Genomic DNA, 15,562 nt, shown 5'->3' with positions numbered 1-15,562 from the left:
TCTTCAAGACATTGGACTGAGCAAAGATTTTATGGCTAAGACCTCAAATACACAGGTAACGAAAGCCAAAATAGAAAAACGGGATTATATTGAACTAAAAAGATTCTGCAAAGCAAAGCAAACAATCATCAGAGCAACAGAAAATCTGCAAAATAAGAGAAAATATTTGCAAGCTATTCATCCAACAAGGGGTTAATATCCAGAATATATAAGAAACTCAAACAACTCAAAAGCAAAAAGTAATAATAATTTTAATGTAAAATGGGCAAATAAGCTGAACAGACATATCTCAAGACACACAAATAGCCAATGGGTATAGGAAAAAATGCTGAACATCATTAATTATGAGAGAAATGCAAATAAAAACCACAATGAAGCCGGGCATGGTGGCTCACGCCTGTAATCCCAACACTTTGGGAGACTGACGTTGGCAGATCACCAGAGGTCAGGAGTTTGAGACCAGCCTGGCCAATGTGGTGAAACCCCATCTCTACTAAAAATACAAAAATTAGCCAGGTGTGGTAGCGGGCGCCTGTAGTCCCAGCTACTCCAGAGGCTGAGACAGGAGAATCACTTGAACCCAGGAGGCAGAGGCTGCAGTGAGTCAAGATTATGCCACTGCACTCTAGCCTGAGCAACAGAGCAAGACACTGTTAAAAAAAAACAAAAACAAAAACAAAAAACAACCCACAGTGAGATACACCTAATCCCAGTTGGAATAGCTATTATCAGAAAGATAAAAAATAACAAATGCTGGTGAAGATGTGGAAAGGGGGAAACTCCACTTTTACTTCCCTCTGTTGGTGGGAATGGAAATTAGTACAGCCACTATGGAAACATTATGGAAGTTCCTCAAAAAATTAAAAATAAGACCAGGCACAGTGGCTCACACCTGTAATCCTAGCACTTTGGGAGGCTGAGGTGGGCGGATCACCTGAGGTCAGGAGTTCGAGACCAGCCTGACCAACATGGCAAAACCCTGTCTCTACTAAAAATACAAAAATGAGCCGGGCCTGGTGGCACATGTCTGTAATCCCAGCTACCCAGGAGGCTGACGCAGGAGAATTGCTTGAACCCGGGAGGCAGAGGTTTGCAGTGAGCTGAGATCACACCACTGCTCCCCAGCCTGGGTGACAGAGTGAGACTCCATGTCATAAATAAATAAATAAATAAATAAATAAATAAATAACTACCATATGATCCAGTTATTCTGCTACTGGTTATATACCCAAAGGAAAGGAAATTTGTGTGTCAAAGAGATAGCTGCACTCCCATGTTTATTGCAGCATTATTCATTATTTGCCAAGATATGGAATCAACCTAAGTGTCCATCAGCAGATGAATGGATAAGGAAAATGTGGTGCATATACACAATGGAATACTACTGAGCCATAAAAAATAATGAGATCCTTTCATTTGCAGCAACATAGATGAACTTGGAGGACATTATGTGAAGCCAAATAAGCCAGGCACAGAAACATAAACTCCACATGTTCTCTCCCATACGTGGAAGCTAAAAAAGTTGATCTCACAGAAGTAGAAAGTGGTATATAGTTACTAAAGACTGGGAAGGGGAAGAGGAAAGAGTTTGGTTAACAGATACAAAAGTATAGCAAATAGAGATAGATAGAAAGAATATGTTCTTGTGTTCTGTAGCACTGTAGAATGACTATAATTAACAACAATTTATATTTTCATTAGAAGAGTGGATTTTGAATGTTCCCAACACAAAGAAATGATAAATATTTGAGGTGATGGATAAGCTAATTATGCTGATTTGATCATTACACATCATATACGTGTATCAAAATATCACTCTGTATCTTGTAAATATGCAGAATTACTGTGTGTCAATTAAGAATAAAAGCAAAAAATGAACAATTGACATCTGGCACTTAATATAAATTTCAACAATTTGAATGTGATTCAAATGATTAACTCAATACCAAAGAAAGTTCACCTAATAACAGATGTCTTCCCAAGTAGTAGCAGGATACACAAGTTTTACTAGTACCATCATCTAGAATTGTACAGAAAACTTCCCAGATGTTCCAAAGTTGGGAATTATTATTTTGCCTGATACATAAATATAAAAGAATGTACATATAATATTTCAGCTTACTGGTTATTCATATCAAGCTATTAAAACTCACCACTATAAAACTATACCAAGCTCCCAATAAGTGAAGTAAGGTAATGAAGAGAAATATGTTTTAAGGATATTTGCATATGTTATGACTATATATGTAAAACAATCCAAAAAGAATCTAAAATTAAAATATTAAGATAAATAACTGGGCTGGGCGCGGTGGCTCACATCTGTAATCCCAGCACTTTGGGAGGCCAAGGCAGATGGATCACAAGGTCAAGAGATCAAGACCCACCTGGCCAACATGGTGAAACCCCGTCTCTACTAAAAATACAAAAATTATCCAGGAGTGGTGGCACATGCCTGTAATCCCAGCTACTCGGGAGGCTGAGGCAGGAGAATCGCTTGAACCTGAGAGGCGAAGGTTGCAGTGAGCAGAGATTGCACCACTGCACTCCAGCCTGGGCTACAGAGTGAGATGACATCTCAAAAAAAAAAAAAAAAAAGATAAATAACTGAATTTAGCTGTGTGTCTGGATACAGGTTAATGCCAAAATCAATTGCCTTTATATATTCCAGCTGCAAAATGCTAAGAATATGATTTTTTAATGATGCCATTTAAAATAGCATCAAACTATCAACTCTCTAAGAATAAATTTAACAAATACAATAAGAGTGCTATACTAAATATTATAAAATTTTATGGAGAGAAATTAAAGATGACCAGAAAATGTAGGAGAAAAACCTTGTTCATAGATTGAAATAGTTTATATTGTAAAGATGTCAGTCTGTCTAGATTGATTTATAGTTTCCATGCATTACCAACCAAAACCACAACAAATTTTGGGGAGAATATAACAAGTTGATTCTAAAATGTATGGGGAATGCAAAGAATCAAGAATAGCATGTGCACTATTAAAAGAGGAAAACGAGAGGTAGTCATTGTGGTGGTGTTAGTAAGAGGACATAAACTATCATATCAAGTTTTACAACAAACATACAAAGATGAGTGAACCGATGGAATAATATGGAATAATAGTAACATAATATAGACAGCCCAAAAAAAGACCACATACACATATATGTATACTCTACCTAACAAAAAATAAATAAGTTGTGCAGAAACAATTGGATAACCATTTGGAACAAATCAAACTTGAATTCAACCTCAGGCCACACGCAACTAGCCAGCTGCTTTGAGTAGCCTGCTGGTGTGATGGCCAGGCTGGAAGGGCCCCGCTGGGACTACTCATCTCTACTCTTGTTTTCCAGCAACCCAGCCCAGCCTTGTTCACATGGCAGCAGCATTCCAATAGAGCCGTGGTTCTTAACTGGGGCAATTTTGCCCCCATTCCCCAGAGATATTTGGCAATGTCTACAGACATTTTGGTTGTTATAATTTGGGAAAGGGACGGGCAGTACTTGCTACTTGCATCTGGTGATAGAGGCCAGGGATGCTGATAAACATCCTACAAGACAAAAAAGAGGCCTCAACCACAAAGAATTATCTGGCCCAGAATGGCAATAGTGCCAAGGCTGAGAAACACTGCATTGGGGAAAATGGAAGCTGCAAGGTCTCTAAAGGTCTAGGCTTAAAATTCATACAATATCATTTTCACTTCATTTTACTAGTTAAAGGATCACAAAGCTAGTCCAGATTTGAGGAGCTGAGAAATAGATTATTCCTTTTGATGAGAGGAACTACAAAGAATTTATAGACATCTGTTACCTACCACAAAAGCTGATGCTTTGGGGAAGGGGAACCACTAGGAGGATGTTGATGCCTTTTAATGAAGTGGAGAAGACTGATACAGAAATAGGTTGAGCTTAGATAGAAGGATTCAGGGATGGCTCTGAGATTTCAGAAATAGAAACATTTCTAAGGAGACAGAGAAGCAGTAAACTAAAATAACAAGGCATGGATACTGTGTAAAATTCAAGCCTGACGGATTGATTTTGAGATACTCACACAATTATCTAGAAAAACCGAGTCAATCAAGGTAAGTTCTATCAATGTGGGATGCCAAGAAATTTGTTTTGACAGTTAATATGGATAAGAAAAACTCAAAGTTTACCTTACTGCCAATATCACCATAATGACATAACTGAAAAAAAAATTCAACTTCCAAAATAAACACTGAAAAATACCAAGGTCTTCACTAAGACTGCTTGGTAAGTCAGCAAAGGGGAATTACATCACACAGCAATTACAAGTATTATTTTCTTTGCATTTTTATTACTAACTTTATTTTTTTTAATTTTTTATTTCCATAGGTTATTGGGGAACAGGTGGTATTTGGTTACATGAGTAAGTTCTTTAGTAATGATCTGTGAGATTTTGATGCACCCATCACCCAAGCAATATACACTGAACCAAATTTGCAGCCTTTTATCCCTCACCTCCCTTCCACCCTCTCCCCTGAGCCCCCAAAATCCATTGTATCATTCCTATGTCTTTGCATATTCATCGCTTAACTCCCACTTACAAGTGAGAACATACGATGTTTGGTTTTCCATTCCTGAGTTAGTTCACTTAGAATTATAGTCTGCAGTTCCATCCAGGTTGCTGCGAATGCCAATAATTCACTCTTATTTATGGCTGAGTAGTATTCCATTGTGTATATATATATATATAAAACAATATGTTTATCCACTCATTGATCAATGAGCATATTTTTACAATTGTGAATTGTGCTGCTATAGACATGCATGTGCAAGTATCTTTTTCATATAATGACTTCTTTCCCTCTGGGTAAATACCCAGTAGAGGGATTGCTGGATCAAATGGTAGTTCTATGGTTAGTTCTTTAGGGAATCTCTACACTGTTTTCCATAGTGGTTATACACTAGTTTACATTCCCATTAACAGTGTAGAAGTGTTCCCTTATCACCATATTCATGCCAACGTCTATTTTTTTTTTTATTATGGCCATCCTTGCAGGAGTGAGGTGGTATCACACTGTGGTTGTGATTGGCATTTCCCTGATCATTAGTGGTGTTGAGCATTTTTTCATCTGTTTGTTGGCCATTTGTATATCTTCGTTTGAGAATTGTCTATTCATGTCCTTAGCCCACTTTCTCATAGGATTGTTTGGTTTTTTTCTTGCTAATTTGTTTGAGTTCCTTATAGATTCTGGATATTAGTTGTCTGTCAGATGTATTTTTTCTTGGTAGATTTATACCCCAGCAATCTACCCCTTATCTCTGCATTTTCCTGTCACCACTCGACTCAAGAAAATCAGAGAATCCTCTCCAGTACCCACCTCCTTAAAGAGTAAATTAAGTAGAGCTTAATAGCTTACTCATATTTTAAATTTTTTAGCTCCTGTTCAGCTGCATGAAGAAAAATGATTTTATGGCACTCTGTTGCCTGCAACTGGCCTACTCATCAGCTACAGAACACTCACAGGGATAAAAATGGGTCGCAGCTTCCATTTCCAGGTACAAATGAGAAGAAACACTTCAGACTCAAGGCATAACCGGGACTTTCCTCAAACCACAAGTTATCTCACCCTAAGTGTAAGTTATGGAAACACACAATGAAGAGCATAGTCAGAAACCAAGGGGTTTCACAGAGAAACTGCATTCATCCTGCTTTGCAGTGTTTGAAGCATGTCAGTACCAAACTATTCATTTCCACCAGCTCAGTCATAGAGTCCAAGGATCTTAAGATCAGGGAGGAAGAACTCTATGGGAGAATGTGAAAACCACTGTCTTCACGTATAATCTTTCCTTGAGTTGAATTCAGAGCACTTCTTACCTTCTTAATATAGACTATTTTATCTCTATTCAAGCCTGAAGTAAGATCTGTTTATTCCTGACTTTAAAATATTTTAGCCCTTTTCACAAAGCCACCAGCCCCGGCCTTCACTGCTTTCCTCTAAAAGCAAACATGCTCCACTGTATTGAATATTTTGTTAATTCTTCTAATTAAAAATCGTCTTCCTTTCCTGTCCCTTTTCAAGGCACTATCTTCCCTTTTCACATGTCAGTTTTTCTTCTTCCTGAATTGCAAAGGTAGAAAAAAAAAAAAAAAGGTGAATAATATTGTGAATGTAAACACGTCTGTTGCCATGGGAGCCGCAGCAGCTGAGCGACAAGAACCACTTGTGGCTGCAACATTTGCAGGAGGCCACTTACCAAACCTGGCAATTCTAATTCAGTAAACAGGGACAACAGTGGACAGAGTTAGAGAAAATTGCTTATTTTTTTGGGAGGGAGAAAGGCAAGCTAGGAGGCTTCGAGAACTCTATAGGATGTACAGTTGATGTTGACGAGCATGCCCGTTGCCTAATGAAATGGTTGTTTTTCAAAGGGGCTTGGTGAAAACGCAATTTCCAGCTGCCTTGACAACAAGGAGGTAGACTAATGATGCATCCTGTGTTTGTTCACAGTTCCCCCATAGGCCTGGTGATGAGGCCAGGTTGAATACAGTGCCATCCAGCAACTTAGAAAACCATTGCCATGTTGCTGCCTGTTAGGTACCACAAAATTCTGAGCAATGTGCAAATCCAGTAAAACTTGCCCATTTACTTAGCTTAAAAAAAAATTAAAAAATAAAAAAATAAAAAAAACCTGCATAAAGTGCTCAGTACTATGGAAAGAAAACTGCAGCTGTGTTCTTCATTCTTCTCCTTCTTAAAAATGCAATCAATTAAGGAATTTTTTCATTTACCAAAAGCACTGTTATTTGTCATGTGCATCAAAGGGGCTGGGGAACATCTTTATGCATTTTGTTTTCCAGTGATCTTAAGAAAAACGTTAACAGGAACAATTAGCCACACCCATATTTCTGAGGTTTTACAAGCCAGAACAGAGGACCCACCTCCTGAAGATTTGTACCTAGGAAGAGGATATGGAATAAAAATTATTTGTGTCTCATAGGCCATCCCCAGAACCAAGACCCCAGGAATGAGGACCTCAAGGGTTTAACTTGTCGTGATCACAAAAAGTATTCAAATGAATTCCTTGAGAGCTCATTTGATGATGCAGGCTTTTTTTAGCCTTCTCTTTTGTTCACAGGACAGAACAATTTCTGGCTCATGTAGCAGGTACTTAATAAAATTTATGTAATTGAATTTAAATAGACAAAATGAAAAGTTGTTAAAACAATTAATTATACCAAATTTGAGTAATTGAATATGACTCAAGTGTGATAAAAGTTCTTAAAAGACTTTAATTTCTGCATTCTTAATTAAAATAGGGGGGTTTTTAATTGTATTATAAAAATATCAAACCCATTTTTCTACAAACCACTAAAGATGTTCAGTCTTGTTTTATAGAGGCAGAGTTTGAACAATAGAAACCACAGGGACAAGAGTTGGGATATTTTTTTTTACTTCTATGTCCAGCTTGGACCCTAATCGGCTGCATGAACTTAGGAAATCCTTGACACTTATTTTTCTTTTTTTTTTCTTTTTTTTGAGACGGAGTCTCGCTCTGTCGCCCAGGCTGGAGTGCAGTGGCCGGATCTCAGCTCACTGCAAGCTCCGCCTCCCAGGTTCACGCCGTTCTCCTGCCTCAGCCTCCCGAGTAGCTGGGACTACAGGTGCCCACCACCTCGCCCGGCTAGTTTTTTGTATTTTTTAGTGGAGACGGGGTTTCATCGTGTTAGCCAGGATGGTCTCGATCTCCTGACCTCGTGATCCGCCCGTCTCGGCCTCCCAAAGTGCTGGGATTACAGGCGTGAGCCACCACGCCCGGCCGACACTTATTTTTCTCATCTGTAAATATTCTCCCTGGTGAAGTCCAAATGACATTATAAATATGAAGGCAATTCAAACATTATAAGAGATCAGATGAACTATATAAACCTAACCTCCTTTGTGTCTTTCTCCTTTGAGTCTTTACACAAATGCCATCTTCTCAGTGAGGCCACCCTTGGGGCACCTTGTCTAAAATTACAGCCTACTACAAACCCCATCCCTGCTTTATTTTTCTCTTGGCACCATCATCATGTTGCATATTATATATCCAACTTATTTGGCTTGCATATGGATCACTGCTTGCTAGAATATAAACTCCATAAGAATAAAGGTTTCTTTTTACTGTTTTTTCCTAGATACATCCACAGACCTAAATACATGTTTTAAAATATTTTTTAATTAATAAATGCAAAAACAAATGACTAATTTGCTGTCAGCTTTTTCTAAATGACTTTTCAACATGATAGAAATATTAACCAAGTCATTCTGTCAAGGCCTCTGATCATATCTGTTAAAGTCAGCAGAGTCCAATGAAAGAGCTCAGGATTGTGAGTCAGGACACCAACAACATAGAGGATTTTGGGCATGACTCACAACAAATCCATATGTGTCACAGCTACGAGCTATAGAATTGTTATCAGCATAAAATATGATCATGTGAGCAAAGTGCTTTAAAAGTTAAAAGCATCAATAAGGTGTTACAGTTTGTACTACTATTAAACAGTGCCTTAATATTTTGTCTTAATTCTGGTGCCTTAATATTTTGTCAGGGACATTAAGCACAGTGGGAGTAAGAGTGGCAGTTACAATGCAAACATTTTCAAAGGAGTGAAGAGAAGGAAACTGCAGCTGGTCTTGGCCTCTCTACTATAAATGTGGTTGTAACCTGTCATAGGCTGCAGAGTAGAGCACAGACCATAGAGCCTTGGCCAGAGATCAGGGCACCACAGTATCCTTCGTGAAACTTAAAAGAGTTGAGTTGTGAAGCAAACTCAGATGTTCCAGCAAATTACAATGTGTAGATTAAAGTGCATTGTTCAACAAAGCTTAAAATACACAATTAAAAACATTTAAAAATTAATCATATATCTGGAAATAATAAATCACTGCTTCCTTCACAGTGTCATGAAAATGGAAGTTTCTCCTGACAGATTCCATTGTTCTGTAGGTACCATTTTCTTGGTATGATGCCTTTCAGTACCCCTGCATATGATTAATTTTCAAATAACATGAAGTTTTCGAGCATTATAATTCAGCATAGTTTTCTAGGCTTCTTATTTCTTTCCTCAGAATCATTAAATATTAGGTATGGAGAATGGTTTTTGATGACAAAAGTCTTCTTTCTAAAGTGAGCTGAGTCAGAAACAAGGAAATGTCTAACCCTGTGCACTGGAAAGTGGGGTGCCCTCTGGGGTCACTGCCCTGGGTTTCCGTCACAGCTCGGGAACTCTTTTAACTGGCTTCCCCAGCTGATTCCCAAGTGGGTCATCTGTGGAATGAGTATGGTAATCTGTGGAACTGGTGGATCCGTGATCCCTTCAGATGTTCACTGCATGAGTTGAAATGCTTGAGAGTTCTTGATCTTCGATCTAAAGAAAGAAGGCTAAGTAGAGGAGAAAGGACAGCGCTAGGATGCCTGAAAGAAGAAGGGATAGGGAAGAGGAACAGACTAAAGAGGCATGGCCTGTGTCTCCTCCTATGACCTGAGTCCCTATGAAAAGAGGAGTTAGGAACAGAAGCTTGACAAGCAATAATTGGTGGGGCAGAGGGAGGCAGGGGAGATGGAGCTGGGAATTAGTAGCACAAGCCGTGTACATCAGCTGCGTACTTCAAGGGGCTCCACAGAGATGGAATGCAGTCGTCCTTTAAACTGAATCCCTCTTGCCCTTTACAGCACCCCATGCTGCCACTGCCCTCAATTCAGATCTTGGGCAAAGGGGTCCAAGGGCAGCTCCCAGCCCATTGAAGATCTACTTGGCAGTAAAGCTCAGAGAAAGCATTTCCAGCAGGAGGAGTGCTGACCACAGCAAGGCAGGAGTCAGCCTGGAAAAAAGGAAGCAGCCTTGCTTCTGACCCTCCTGAGACAGGCATGGAGGAGGACTAGAAGGGCTGTTCTCACACAGGGAGGGGCAAAGGGTCATTGCAATTTGGGTGTTAGTATTAACAGGACTTCATCTCTGCCCTCAGACAGGTAAAACTTGGGGAAATTCCGGTTGCAGGGACAGGAGTTTGCTCAAAGACTCACTGAAAGGATTAAATAGGAGAACATAAGAAGGTGCATGGCACAGTGGTCTAACACATAGAAGGTACTGCATAAACATAGTCTTAGAAGATTTCCCGGGTACTTGGGTGCAAAAGCATAGAAAGAATATTGATACCCCTCCCCAAAACATCCTTCTCTGTCCCCCACCCCTTACTTAAGCATTCTTACCCAAACTACAATGGCTCCAGGGTCTAGATGGTTGTCTAAGATGGTCCAACAGCTTATCATACCCTGCAAAAAATAATCACAGGATTTCCACTGACCATTCCATGTCAGGGGACAGAATTACACACTGGAATATGCCATCTGCTTTTGTCCTCAACCTCATGGCACCTTTTAACTATCTTTTAAATTAATAATATCTTCTGAAAGATTAGAAAAAGAGAATTCTTTTTTACTTGAAATAGTGCCAATACTAAATGAGTAAGTCTGACGTGAGTTAGTCATAAACATGTCACCTGGCTCAGAGAATTTTATATCCAAATCACCATCCCACAGCGGTGTCTTTGCAGTTTCTCTTGGCTCACTGTGCTATTTTTGAAGCCTTATAATGTTGCCTTCAGAAAGAGCCTGCAAGAAAAGAAGTCAAAAGAAAAGACTAATCTAATAAAAATCAAAATGATGCTGCATACCAAACACGACAAAATAAAACATTTATCTCTCCCAGGGGTCTGCCATAGCCAGTTCTTACAGCTCATCTACCGCTGACAAGTTTTATATTCTTGATTACATCCAAAGCACAATTGCCCCAAATTATTTAATCATATGCATGCCAGGAATGCACTACATCTGACAAATATAAAGTGAAATCTACTGCCTTTGTTTTCCCCAGGTTTCAATATGCAATTGTGTAAACTCTCTAAGTAACATGAATGTGTAATATAGGTGTAAATTAAAATATTAAAAATTCAGGTTGATTCATTCGGGTGAATAATTCAAATGTGACACTTCATAGCTGTGTACTCCTAGAAAATTCTCATTAGGCCTGAGTAAAAGTGCTCTAATGTACATAGTATTATTTATGTGGTCATAGAAGATCTTCAGGTTGGGAGACTTATTTTTTCTTGTGAGACTTTTCCACTGTACCCTAACCCATTTATATTGCAATGTAGAATTCTTTATAGCTATATGAGAACTTAAATAGCAGCAAGTCCAATCGCTCATTTCAAAGATGAGAAATAAACAAAACGCACTAAAGTAGTGTTTTTGGGTTAAATCTTTCTGAAAATGTAATTTAAAATCTTAACCCAAGAAAATGTTTATAAGGGCTTTAGTCACTTGGGTCTAACCTCAGAGGCATGTAAGAGAATGCGTTTTTGTCACCAAGCAACAGGAAATATGATGCAAAAAAACTGCAGGTTTGTCTCCCCCAAGGGACTAAAGTCATCAAACAAAAGTACCATGTTCTATTATCTTTACATCTTTAATGATGTACATAATAGACATTAAATAAGCATGAAAAGAATAAACTATCCCACAGGAGGAATATACCAAATATTCCTCCTGCTCACCCTATTTCAAGAAAAATTTGTCAGATCTTCCTCATAATTCTCCCCAGTTATAGATTGTGTCAGCACCAGATACCAAATATTAAGTGTAAATTAAATACCGTAGAACTATTTTTAGTAGCACAGACCACTACACGTAGTTGGTGATCTTGACTAGCTGCTGAATTAATTTCTGCCTGTACATAAAGAGAATATACAGAAGATAGCACAGAGTTGAAAAATGTCCATTTACTTATAAGTGCCCAACTGTGGGTACTGCACATAAAATCGTTCTCTTTAAAGAGAATATTCTCTAAATGCATACAGATCTTGGAATCTGGTTGGGTTTACCTTATCCCTCATAATAACAAAATCATTATCTCGGTTCTTATGCACTAATTATGGTAAAGCCTCCTAAACTGTGCAGCAGGCATTGTCTTTTTTGCCTATGAATTACATTTTATCTTGCTATCACTGGTTGGGTGAACTATTAACAGCTTATTGCTATTCAGACGTAAATGCTAGCTTTGACCACCCTATTTTACCCACCCTAAAATGTATTTTCATGCTAAACCTATCCAACCGAGTGATTTTAAATATATTTATTATATATATAATGATTATATAGAAGTTAATATGGTTATGTCAATTAGTTTGTAACTGCCAAGGAAATATTATTTTTTAAAGTTTTTTTTTTTCACTGTTTTTAATACAGGGAAATAGTTCCTGTAAGAATCTCTAAGCAGTTTCACAGAGAATAATTTCACTCACCATTGTAGTATGCTTGTCTGAAAATGAGATTCTTAAAGGAGCAAGATGCTGGCAGACTGCACTGAGGGTGATGATGGGCTCTGGGACATAAAGACCTGACCCTCCCCATACTGCTCACACTGGGAAACTTTTATAGTTGTCTCTATAACTGTTCCAATATATGAATGCACAGTTCACCTAGCAAGTGCAGACTTAGAGCCTGTGTGTTCGATATATGAAGGCATACTTCACCTATCATGTGCAGACTTACTACCAGCAAGAGTAACCACTAAAGGGGCTTTGAAGCATCAATCTTAATGTAGTTCAAGTTCCACCAAGTGAAAAATCTAAAGACTTGAAGAACCACAGCAGATGCTGTTGCCACACTCCCTTCCATATCCCTTCAGCCTCAACTCTGAGTTCCTGTAGTTGTCATGGACAATGGGCACGTTGGTAACTTCCCACCTCAAAGACCCTTCCCTGTCTGTCTCTCCACCTGCGGGCTCTCTCTCGCCTGTGAGAGATTGCTTAGGCTACTTGCATGCACAGCTAGCAGTGTAAAACTCTTAACTTTTTTCTCCTTTGGATGTGCTTTGCAGTTCCTATTCTTGATAATATGGTGCAAAGCTACTATAAGCAAGGCTCTTTCAATCCATACTTGTAAGCAATCTGGAAATGCTAGGAATTCAACACGAAGAGCAACCCTCAACCAATGAGGAGAGGGAGTAGGTGGATAAATACCACAATTTCCTTGTCCCTCAGCAGAACAAGTCTAAGTGCCTGAGCGTGTCCCCAGCTAGACAGAACCCTATTGCCTATATAGGTAACCCACCTCTATGAATGCACCCTCAAGTGGCTTTTCTCCTGAGAAAAGAAAAATAGCTTAGAGCTGTCTGAGCTACCTGGGGTATACAAAACTTACCAGGCACTAAGAAACATGGTTCAGTCCAGCGCCTGAACCCATGCCTGGAGGCAATTGTTTAAAAGCATCTTTTTCAGGATGCACGGTCTCACCCACAATCTTCAAATTCCAGGAATATGTGATACAAAGAACAATGTACAGCCTACCAATAGCTTTAGTAATCTTAATGTAAATCTTGGTAAACAACTTAGGAACTGCCTCTTCTTTTTCCTTAAAAACCCGCTTTTAAAGGCTGCTAACCAAAATGTATATCCTGGGCAACTTGAATCTATGCTCCTGGGTGGCCCCTCTCAACCTTTAGGCTTGAATACACTCTCTTTGAACTAGATTCTGACCTTTTTGTTTGTTCTAGGTTCATACTCCCTGTCTTCACTCACTCTCTTAGCTCCTTCTTTTATGCATCCTGGAATCCCCCCAGATAAACTACCCACCTCCAAGTACTGCTTTCCAGTTCCACTTTTGAGGGATTATAACTAAGACAAAACCTTCCTTCATAGTCAGTGGTAATGGGCAAATTTAAGGAAGTTAATGGGGTTAGCTACTAAGTTAGTGGGGTTAGTGGTGAGAGAAGGGGAGGAAGAAAGAAGTGTCACCTTTTACTTAGCTGAAAATGTGTTCTAGTCATGATATTCACAAATATACCTCTTATGCTAAGAAGACCTCATAAAAGACATATTCTCCATTTTCAAACGATGGCTGTTTGCAGCACAGTTTCTGGGGCTATATCTCCAATGACATTTTCCTATGATATCTGATTTTTAGTAACTGGGTATGTCTATGGATTCCACCCTTTGTTTTTTCTGGTAAAGCTTACAGATTTACTAGCGATATTTCAACGCTGCTTTACCTTTCACTGTCTCCAGCTACCATCAGTCTGGCTGATAATAACTGTTATGTATATGAGTGAAAGAAGGAAAGCAGAGAGAGAAAGGAAGAAAAGAAGAAAATATAGTAGTGCCTTAAAATGCATTAGGTGATAAGCCATGCAATTCTAAAGAGTAAGTATGATTCATTTTGTATATGTCAGCTATATTTGCAAATTCCTGGGTTATCTGTAATTCTTAACAATAAGCCTAGATAGTCCTTAAGGTCCAGTGAGAAAATAAGTTTGACACATCAGAAACTCAGGAAAAGCACTGGGGCCTGAGGAGCATTCTTCAAAGGAAATTAGTCTGAACACTAAAACAGAGTTCAGCACAGGAAGTCAAAACAAGGCATTCCAAGTTCTTAGCAGAATGGCTTAGTCTGGGGATTATTTTACTCTCTTACATAGAGAAACAAAGAATTCAGAAATCAAAAGTGCATAAAGAAAAATAAAATACTTGAATTTTTTGGTCCAACAAAAACAATACATGAAGATGAAACTAATGGTGAGAAAGCTTATGAAAATTAAAGTAGTAAACAATTTAGTTCTTACCAGAGATTGTCTTGAACTGACTTGTTTAAGCTGTTTCCGAAGACGTTATTTCATTCTCCAGCCTCCTCAAAATAAAATCAAAATAAAGAGGAAAATAACCAATATTGAAATGCTTGTGTTTTTTATGTGTTTATACCACTCTCTCCAAATCATGTTTTTACAAAGGGACTGACTGTGGAAAATGTTTTGTGAAAATATTTTCTGTAGATTCTAGTCCAGTCACCTTGGAATGTGTCTGATCTTTTACTTGGTATCTTCATACTGTAATCGTCTTAATTTTCTTTCCAAGACAAGCAAGCTTTCATTTAGTTGAGGAACTACAATAAGGAATGCATCCAGGCTAGAATTTCAAACCATTGAGCTCCTGGCAACTTGCCCTTCCTTGTCATTTCTTTGACTCCTTCTCCCCTCCTACCTGTCTTCTTTTCACTCCCACATACCCTCAGCCCTTCTCTCTCCTCCATGGGAGCAACATGGTTGCTAATTGGAATGATGGGAAGGCTTTGAAGTCACTCAGGCATAATAATTTGCTTTCTATTTTTAAAAACAGATCTACTGGTAAAATAAATCAAGTGTCAGGCAAAGTGGTATAATCAAATGTGCTTTGTGCCTCTTTCAGAGAACAAATAAATTCTTCCACCTATAATAATGCGTATTGAGTGGAAATGATTTAGAGATTTGGAATACGCATCACCTCTGTCCCAAAATTCTTAGCCTTGAAATATTGACGGTTGATCAGAAACGCACACAGAATTGGCAATCCCCAGCAGGCCAGACTCAGAAAGAATGCCAGGAAGCTTAATGTGGAGGCTTGGTCACAGGAACAGCAGTGCCTTAGGCCCCTTTTCAAAGTTCAGGTCACAAACAAGATCCCACACAGTCTGCATTATATTCACAAGCTATAATATTTTAATCATTCTTTACTGCCT

The 15,562-nt window shown here is 38.7% G+C and overlaps 1 long non-coding RNA gene across 1 annotated transcript; it reads right to left on the bottom strand.

Annotated features, from left to right (window-relative positions):
- Positions 1-4,319: 4,319 nt before the first annotated feature.
- LOC123567688 (uncharacterized) lies at positions 4,320-14,803 on the bottom strand. Its single transcript, XR_006690796.3, has 4 exons — positions 14,634-14,803; positions 10,516-10,627; positions 10,226-10,288; positions 4,320-6,093 (listed from the first exon to the last, which is right to left on the bottom strand). It is a non-coding gene; the product is annotated as an uncharacterized lncRNA (long non-coding RNA).
- Between the last annotated feature and the right edge of the window lie 759 nt (positions 14,804-15,562).

Source organism: Macaca fascicularis, chromosome 11 (assembly GCF_037993035.2).
Source record: "Macaca fascicularis isolate 582-1 chromosome 11, T2T-MFA8v1.1".
Classification (NCBI taxonomy): domain Eukaryota; kingdom Metazoa; phylum Chordata; class Mammalia; order Primates; family Cercopithecidae; genus Macaca; species Macaca fascicularis.
Note: the sequence above shows the minus strand (reverse complement) of the source record. Positions and strands in the feature narration are given on the sequence as shown.